Raw genomic sequence first — 7,405 nt, 5'->3', positions numbered from 1 at the left:
AAAGAAAAAAAGAAAAAGAGAGAGGGAGGGAGGAAGGAAGGAAGAGAGGGAGGGAGGGAGGGAGGAAGGAAGGGTGAATATATACCACAAAAAGGAAAGAAGACAAGATTCAAACTTTGGAACCACCCATATTTAATGGTGAGATGAGGAAGGGGCTTGAAAATGGAGATGAAAAAGAATGAAGACGAGAAGAGAATCAGGGGGGAGTGGTGCCTGAGAAATTAAAGTTTGATCTGCCTGGTGATGGGTATTAAGGAGGGCACGTACTAAATGGAGCACTGGGTGTTATACGCAAACAATGAATCATGGAACACTACATCAAAAACTAATGATATAATGTATGGTGATTAACATAACATAATAAAAGAAAAGAAAAAGAAATGAAAGTTTGAAAAAGTTGTAACCACAGGTATCAGTGGAGTGGAGAGTAAAAAAAAAAATCCAGAAAACAAAACCAGTTTCACTGAGCACAGTAGGCTGATGTTAAATTATCTGCTGTGCCAACTCTTGTGGGATTCTGTTTGGGTTATCAATTGCTGCATAACAAACTACCTCCAAAATTAGAAGCTTAACAGAACTAGTTTATTATTTCTCATGATTCTGAGGTTTGGTTGTGTAAAACCTGACAGTTCTGCTCTACATGGAGTCTAGTGGAAAGTCCAAGATGACCTCCCTCACAGGAGACTGCTGCAATGGCTGGGAGCCCTCTGGGTCTCCCTCTCTCCCTTTGGAGTCTCTCATGCTCCAGGGACAGTTGGACTTCTTTAAATGGCAGCCAGTTTCCAAGATAGCAAAATGGGAACTTATAGGGTCTCTTAAGGTCTGTCACAAGATCACTTCTGCCATATTCTATTGGCCAAAGTAAATTGCAAGTCTAGCCTAGGTTCAATGGTTGAGACCATACACCTTACTGCTTGGTGCAAGGAGTGGCGTGCTGAACAGGGATAGGAGAAATTGTTGGTGACCATCTTTGTTGACACAACATGTGTTCTTGTTTTGTGCAAGCTGAGTATCTTTAAGTCTTGGTCCCCCTTCCTTATTGTAGTCCAGGCAGCTCCAGGATTAATACAATGCTCCATTTACATACAAGAGAAACAAAGTGAGTGTATGTATCTAAGATCTACAAATGAGCTCCTACCCATGTGCAGGTCTTATGAATCACGGAAATGAATACCAATGGCTAATGGCTAATGGCAAGATCTGGATTAGGATGTGGGAAAGGGGCCAAGGAAGAACGAACACACCAGAGATCCTCATCTATATAAAGCTGCAGAAATGCAAACAGAGCTTACTAACTTTCCCACCTAGGAGTCTGGGTACCAATGTCCTAACAGCCTCATTCCATTTCTTTGCTTCAGCACCCAGACATCTTTGGATCACTTGTGGCCACGAGGTATCAAATAACCGAAAAGGGGAGAGGAGACTTTTTGTATTAACAACAGGCTCTTTGTCCACATTGAATGTAGACAGCAATACCTCAATATGCACAGAAATACTATAAACAGGACCTTTTGCAAGACAAGCTTTTAGGACATATGTTGGCCTCGTTATATATCTCTCTGCCATATCACGTAGGCTAGTGGATGAGTCTTCATGCTGACCATGCATACACAGATGACTAGACTTTTGTGTTTTGTTCATGCATTTCTAAAGTAAAGTAAGCTCTGAATATCTAAATAGGTAAATTGAATCACTGTTTTATTTTCCATTTTTGGCTTTCATGCCCACATGGGCTGATTTTATTATTTTGTTATTTAGCATCATTTCTTAGGAGTAACAAATTTCCCTAACAATAAAACAAGTCCATAACACAAATGATTTGTACATGTAAGTACTGCATGATACATGAATGTGAACAGGCTGAAAGTCATGATAAAATTCCAGACCCATAATTATAGTGGTTTAATTGTAGAGTCCATTTGTTGAAGTCCTTAATTATCATAGTTGGATATAGTCTAGCTGGCTGTGAAACCTTGAGCTACTCAGTTTAGGATTATGTTAGGACTAACCAATTTTACACACACACAAAAATCACTTTTTATATATTATACAAACAAATCAATATTCATGTGTAAATTCATAAGCCTGAATTTTATGAAAAGAGAACCTTAATGGCTTTGGTCTAATCTATTCTGGCTGGATGTGAAACTGTGAGCTAGTAATTTAACTGCATTGGAATGCATTTTTACAATTTTCCATTGTTAAAAAAAGTGAATAGAAATAAATTATTCCAGTGGTCCTTCCCCAGCTCTAAAATTCTACCATTCCTTGGTTCTGAAAATGATTTAGAACTAACCAAACAAAAAAAAATACAGTTTCTAAGAACAACTTAATCTTTCTACAGTACACACAGCTAATTCATTTTATGTGCCTCAGAGGATCAAAATGTCAGCATTAGAAGATTAGAATCTCATCTCCAACTAAGTCCCAATGAATCTTCCCCAAGATATCTCACTTTTCGACACAGGAATATTAAGGGCAAAAGTCACTATCTAAACTTTCACATGAAGAAGATGAAAAATCATGACTTTTCAGAGCAAATGTTTCCACCACAGTCACACTTCACCTGCTTAAAAAGTCAGACTGTTCTAGATTTTAAAAAGTGCACAGGTGCTCACTACATTTAGCTTGATTTTCATTTGTTACAAAGACTTTAATTCTACTCTCATTGATGCTGATGGCTTTTGCCATCTTTTGACTACTACCAACATAATTTTTTTAATGAAGTTGTGTAGAACAAAAAAGGGGAGCTTGGATACTGACAAAAGAAAGCAAGGAAGTGGCCATGGAAAGGAGGCCTTCTGTTGGAGAGCCTCCAAATCTGAACCCATCTGTCTAGGGTGGCATGGTGATGAATAGCATCAATAAACTCTAGAGCCATGTAGAACTGAGTTTGAATCCCAGCTACACTACTTATTAACTTCACGTTCTTGGGAGAATTTCTTCATAATTCTAAACCTGTTTCTTTTTGGAATAATATTAGCAGCAGTACCATAGGCAGTTATTAGTGGGAAAATAGATCGAAGGAGCTTAGCTCTGAGCTTGACATATAGTTCATGCTCAAGTATTTGCTGTTGTTATTCTAAATACCACTATGACTATCATCAACATCACCAAACCTAGGATCCAATTGATCTTTCCTTAAAAAGTCAAGTATTGGGCGCCTGGGTGGCTCCGTCGTTAAGCGTCTGCCTTCGGCTCAGGTCATGATCCCGGAGTCCTGGGATCGAGTCCCACATCTGGCTCCCTGCTCAGCAGGAAGCCTGCTTCTCCCTCTCCCACTCCCCCTGCTTGTGTTCCTGCTCTCGCTGTCTCTCTCTCTGTCAAATAAATAAATAAAATCTTTAAAAAAAGAAGTCAAGTATCAATGAAATAATCATGAATGCTAATGATGTAATATTTATATACATCTGATTGTCATCATAAAAATCATTACTTTTACTTTTTATTATTTTATTTTAGTGTGATGCCGACACTTAACAGATCTACTCTACTAACAAATTTGACTACTTCAGATACATCATATAAGTGGAATTATGCAGTAATTGTCTTATTGTGACTGGCTTATTTCGCTTCACATACAATCCTCAAGTTTTATCCCTGTTGTTGCATTTTGCAGAATTCCCTTCTCTTTAAAGGTGGCCTAGTATTCCACTATGTGTATAGACCACATTTTCTTTCTCCATCCATTGTCAGTGGACACTGAGGTTGTTTCCACATGTTGGCTACTGTGAACAGTGCTGCAACAAACATAAGAGGACTAAAATCTCTTCGAGATGCTGACTTTAATTCTTTCGGATCATTACCCAAAAGTGGGTTTGCTAGATCGTGGAGTAAAATATAGGCCACACACTGCCAAAATAATGCCTGAAACTAACCCAGGATTTTGACTCAGAATATATAAACAACACTTGTAGATCAATAAAAACAATTATCAAATAAAAGTGATTGAAAAACATCAATAGGTATTTCACAGAATCAATGCAAATGAATCATAAGCCTGTGTAAAGAAGCTTAGCCATATGCCTATCAGAGAAAGGAACTTAAATCTATAATAAAAGTCAATTTTATGTTTAACAATTTAATAGTAATGAAAGTTAAATTAAAACCTATCAATATGGGGCACCTGGGTGGCTCAGTTGGTTAAGACTCTGACTCTTGATTTTTGTTCAGGTCGTGATCACAGGGCCATGAGATCAAGCCCCACGTTGTGCTGGGTGTGGAGCCTGCTTAAGATTTGTCCCTGTCCCCCATGCCACACCCCACCCCCATGCTCCTGTGTGCTTATGCTCTCTCTCTCTAAAAAAATAACAAACAAACAAACATCAATCAATACTATGTGTGCCCTACTATGAATGGGATTGTGACTGACATACTTACGTTTGTTGGTTGGTTGGTTGGTTGGTTGGTTTTGGCAATTCTAATAAAGATGAACATGCACATTGGCAGTTATTCATTGAGGTTGACAGGAACGCTACCTACTGGAACTCAAAGGAAATATCTCTTAATGTGAGCAATGAAAACATATATTTCAATATTATTATCCAGTAAACTGAACTGACTCATTTTACTCGATTTTATCTCTACCATATATCACAAAAATATTCAAAAAGGAAACAAAACAAAAAATCAAAATCAAAATCATTACTATTCACATGTTTGCCTATGGATGTGAAATTGAGCAAAGATATCGGGGTTAACCATTTACTTTCTAGGATTTAAAAAGATAAATCATTATAAATATTTGTGACACAAGCTATACCAGTAAGTCGAGGTTTTAATTTTATGTGCAATCAGAAAGGACTAGTGAATGAAGTGTGTGTTAACAGCAGTACATGGGAGGAATCACACGGTGGTTTTCTTTAGTAAAAGAAATTCTCTTGGAGAGATTAGACAAGTACTCATTATGTAATTAAATTTTCCGGTCACTAATACAATATATGATTCTTGTGAACATTTTTAATATAGAGAAGCATACAAATATTACCAAAAAATCAACTATCCAGAGATTATTGCTATTACTATCTTTTCCTAGATGGTTTCTATTTCCATCTTTTATTTTTATAGTCTTCCTCTGCATAACTGGTCTACATACTGTTTCTAAAATATGGTCATATCATGACATAAATACTGTCTAGCATAACAATTTATCAAAATTAAAATGCTTGATTATTTAATGGTGGATATATACAGCTAACATTTTATTATGAATAACATTCTGAAAAAAAGCTCTTATGGATTTAATTATATGCCTAACTGTTTCTCTAGAAAAATTCTCTTAATGGGAGTTGTTGGGACAGAGTTGATCCTATTTAAGGCTGTTGATAATCTATGACAGGACTATTTGGAAGTTTCTTTGAATTATTAGAACAATTTGGGGATGGAAAGGGTCTTCTAGATTACTCCAGCTCATATTTACCGTTTCTTCCTCTGAATGTCATACCAACTGCTACATAAGCATATAGAGTATTGTCTGTGCTGACATTTAAATATCTCATGCAAGTGATTCTCATGTCTACAAGAGGGAAGTTGTGGATTGTAGATAACATCATACAAAGTTTAAATGCATCAACAGGTACACACAGAGATGTGCTGTGTAGTGTGCTTTGCATACTCTCTGGTGTGCATAGTAACTCAATCAATATTGAGAGAAGTTAGAGAATGAAGACAACTCAGAAGAAGGAGAGCCAACTGATGACAGGAAATACTTAAGTGAGGACTTTCTAATACCTGATAATAACAAAAAAAAAAGAGAATAATACTTTGGTGGGGTTTTTTTGTTTTTGTTTGTTTGTTTGTTTGTTTTTGGCAAATGAGATGGAGTGAAACTGTCCTTAACGGTCCTTTGCAGTTCTGTCTTCCTGCTAATCAAGAAATAATATGCCTCTTTTTGGATAAGAGAGTGGACTTAACTCTACTGACATTTAATGTCAAAAGAATGGATAAATTAACCAAAGGGAGAGTATAGCAAGTGAAGAGAAAGTCTAGGATCTGGCCCTTGAAACTTGCAAATTTTACAGTACAGATTAATAAGGAGAAGCAAGATATGCCTAGAAGGAACCATTGGCCAAGGTAGAAAGGCTCATAAAATCTAGTAGAGCAGAATATTTTGAGAAAAACTGGTAGTGCAACTGTGTCAAATGCTGCTGAGAATCTGAATAACCTCAGTAAAAAAAAAAAAAAAAGTCAGATGGGATTTGGAAAAGTGGTAAGAACTGATAAGAACAATTTCTTGATGTTGGAGGTTGAAGTCACATATGGAATGTACGTGGATGGCTAATGAGAAAGCAGAGGTAGGTCATTCGATGCATTTTTCATAAAGTTCGGTGACCAAAGGGAGAGGACAGAAATGAACTCTAATGGAAGGGGAAATGGATCAAGGGGACTTTTGTTTTTTTCTACGATGTACATTGTCCATGTCCCTTCAAGAATGATTTGCAGAGAGGAGAGAGCAGTGTATCAGGAGGGATAGGTGGTAACAGTAAGCAAAGTCCTAGGGACAGGGAGGAGGAGGAGGAAGGGGTCCAGTGGCTGAAGTTGTGTCGTGACTTGTTCCAACAGCACATGTTAGTGGGGAAATGGTAGTACATGTTTTTCAACGGGAGAAATGTGCTAATTCTTTCCTAGCTTCTAAAATCCTCCAAGCGAGAGTAAGCGACGCTTCCTCACTGCACGTAGTCAAGGCGAGGCCTACAAATTCCATTTGTGAGCATGTGATAGTGAAAGGCTCAGCAGAAGTGCTGTGATAAAGATCAAAGTCGAAACAGGACTGTTAATATTGTGCATACTTTTTTTACCGTTCCTGGAGAAATCGCAGAAGCATCTAGGATAAACCTGAAGCAATACTAAGCAGACTCGAGGGTTACAGCCGGAGAGTAAGCAAAACAAATGTCCATTAGATCAAGATAATGTAAAGTACTGTGGACACAGAACAGACGTGAAACAAATTCACTTTGTTTCAGGAAGCATGGCAACTCTACCTATTCAAATAATCAGGCCAACATCTTGCCGAAAACACAATCCATGAAAACGTATTTGCTCACATTTCGGGTAACCTAAACCAGGGCTTCAGTGGTTTCCAAAATCCCAACAAGTTCCCCTCTTATTAATGCCACGGAGAGGGGTATTTTGCCTTTAAAAATGAAATGAGATTACGTGTGTGAGAGTACTAAACCAAAGCCTGGTACATGGCAGTCCTTTAATGATATGCTAATTAAATCCAAACCTTTACCCCAAGGGAAGTAAGCCAAGGAAATAAGGGACTATGACATTTGAGTCTTTATGAGAACGTCTGTGGTTAGGACTCTAGTAAAAATATTTCCTTTGATTTTATTTTTCTATTAAGGAGACAAAATAGTAAATATTTCATAAAGTCATAATACTGGGGAGAGGAGACTGAATCAGC

The sequence above is a fragment of the Callorhinus ursinus genome, unplaced genomic scaffold, assembly GCF_003265705.2.
Source record: "Callorhinus ursinus isolate GAN/ISIS: 27379988/994484 unplaced genomic scaffold, GSC_fseal_2.0 scaffold30, whole genome shotgun sequence".
Lineage (NCBI taxonomy): Eukaryota > Metazoa > Chordata > Mammalia > Carnivora > Otariidae > Callorhinus > Callorhinus ursinus.
This window is presented reverse-complemented; position numbering follows the sequence as displayed.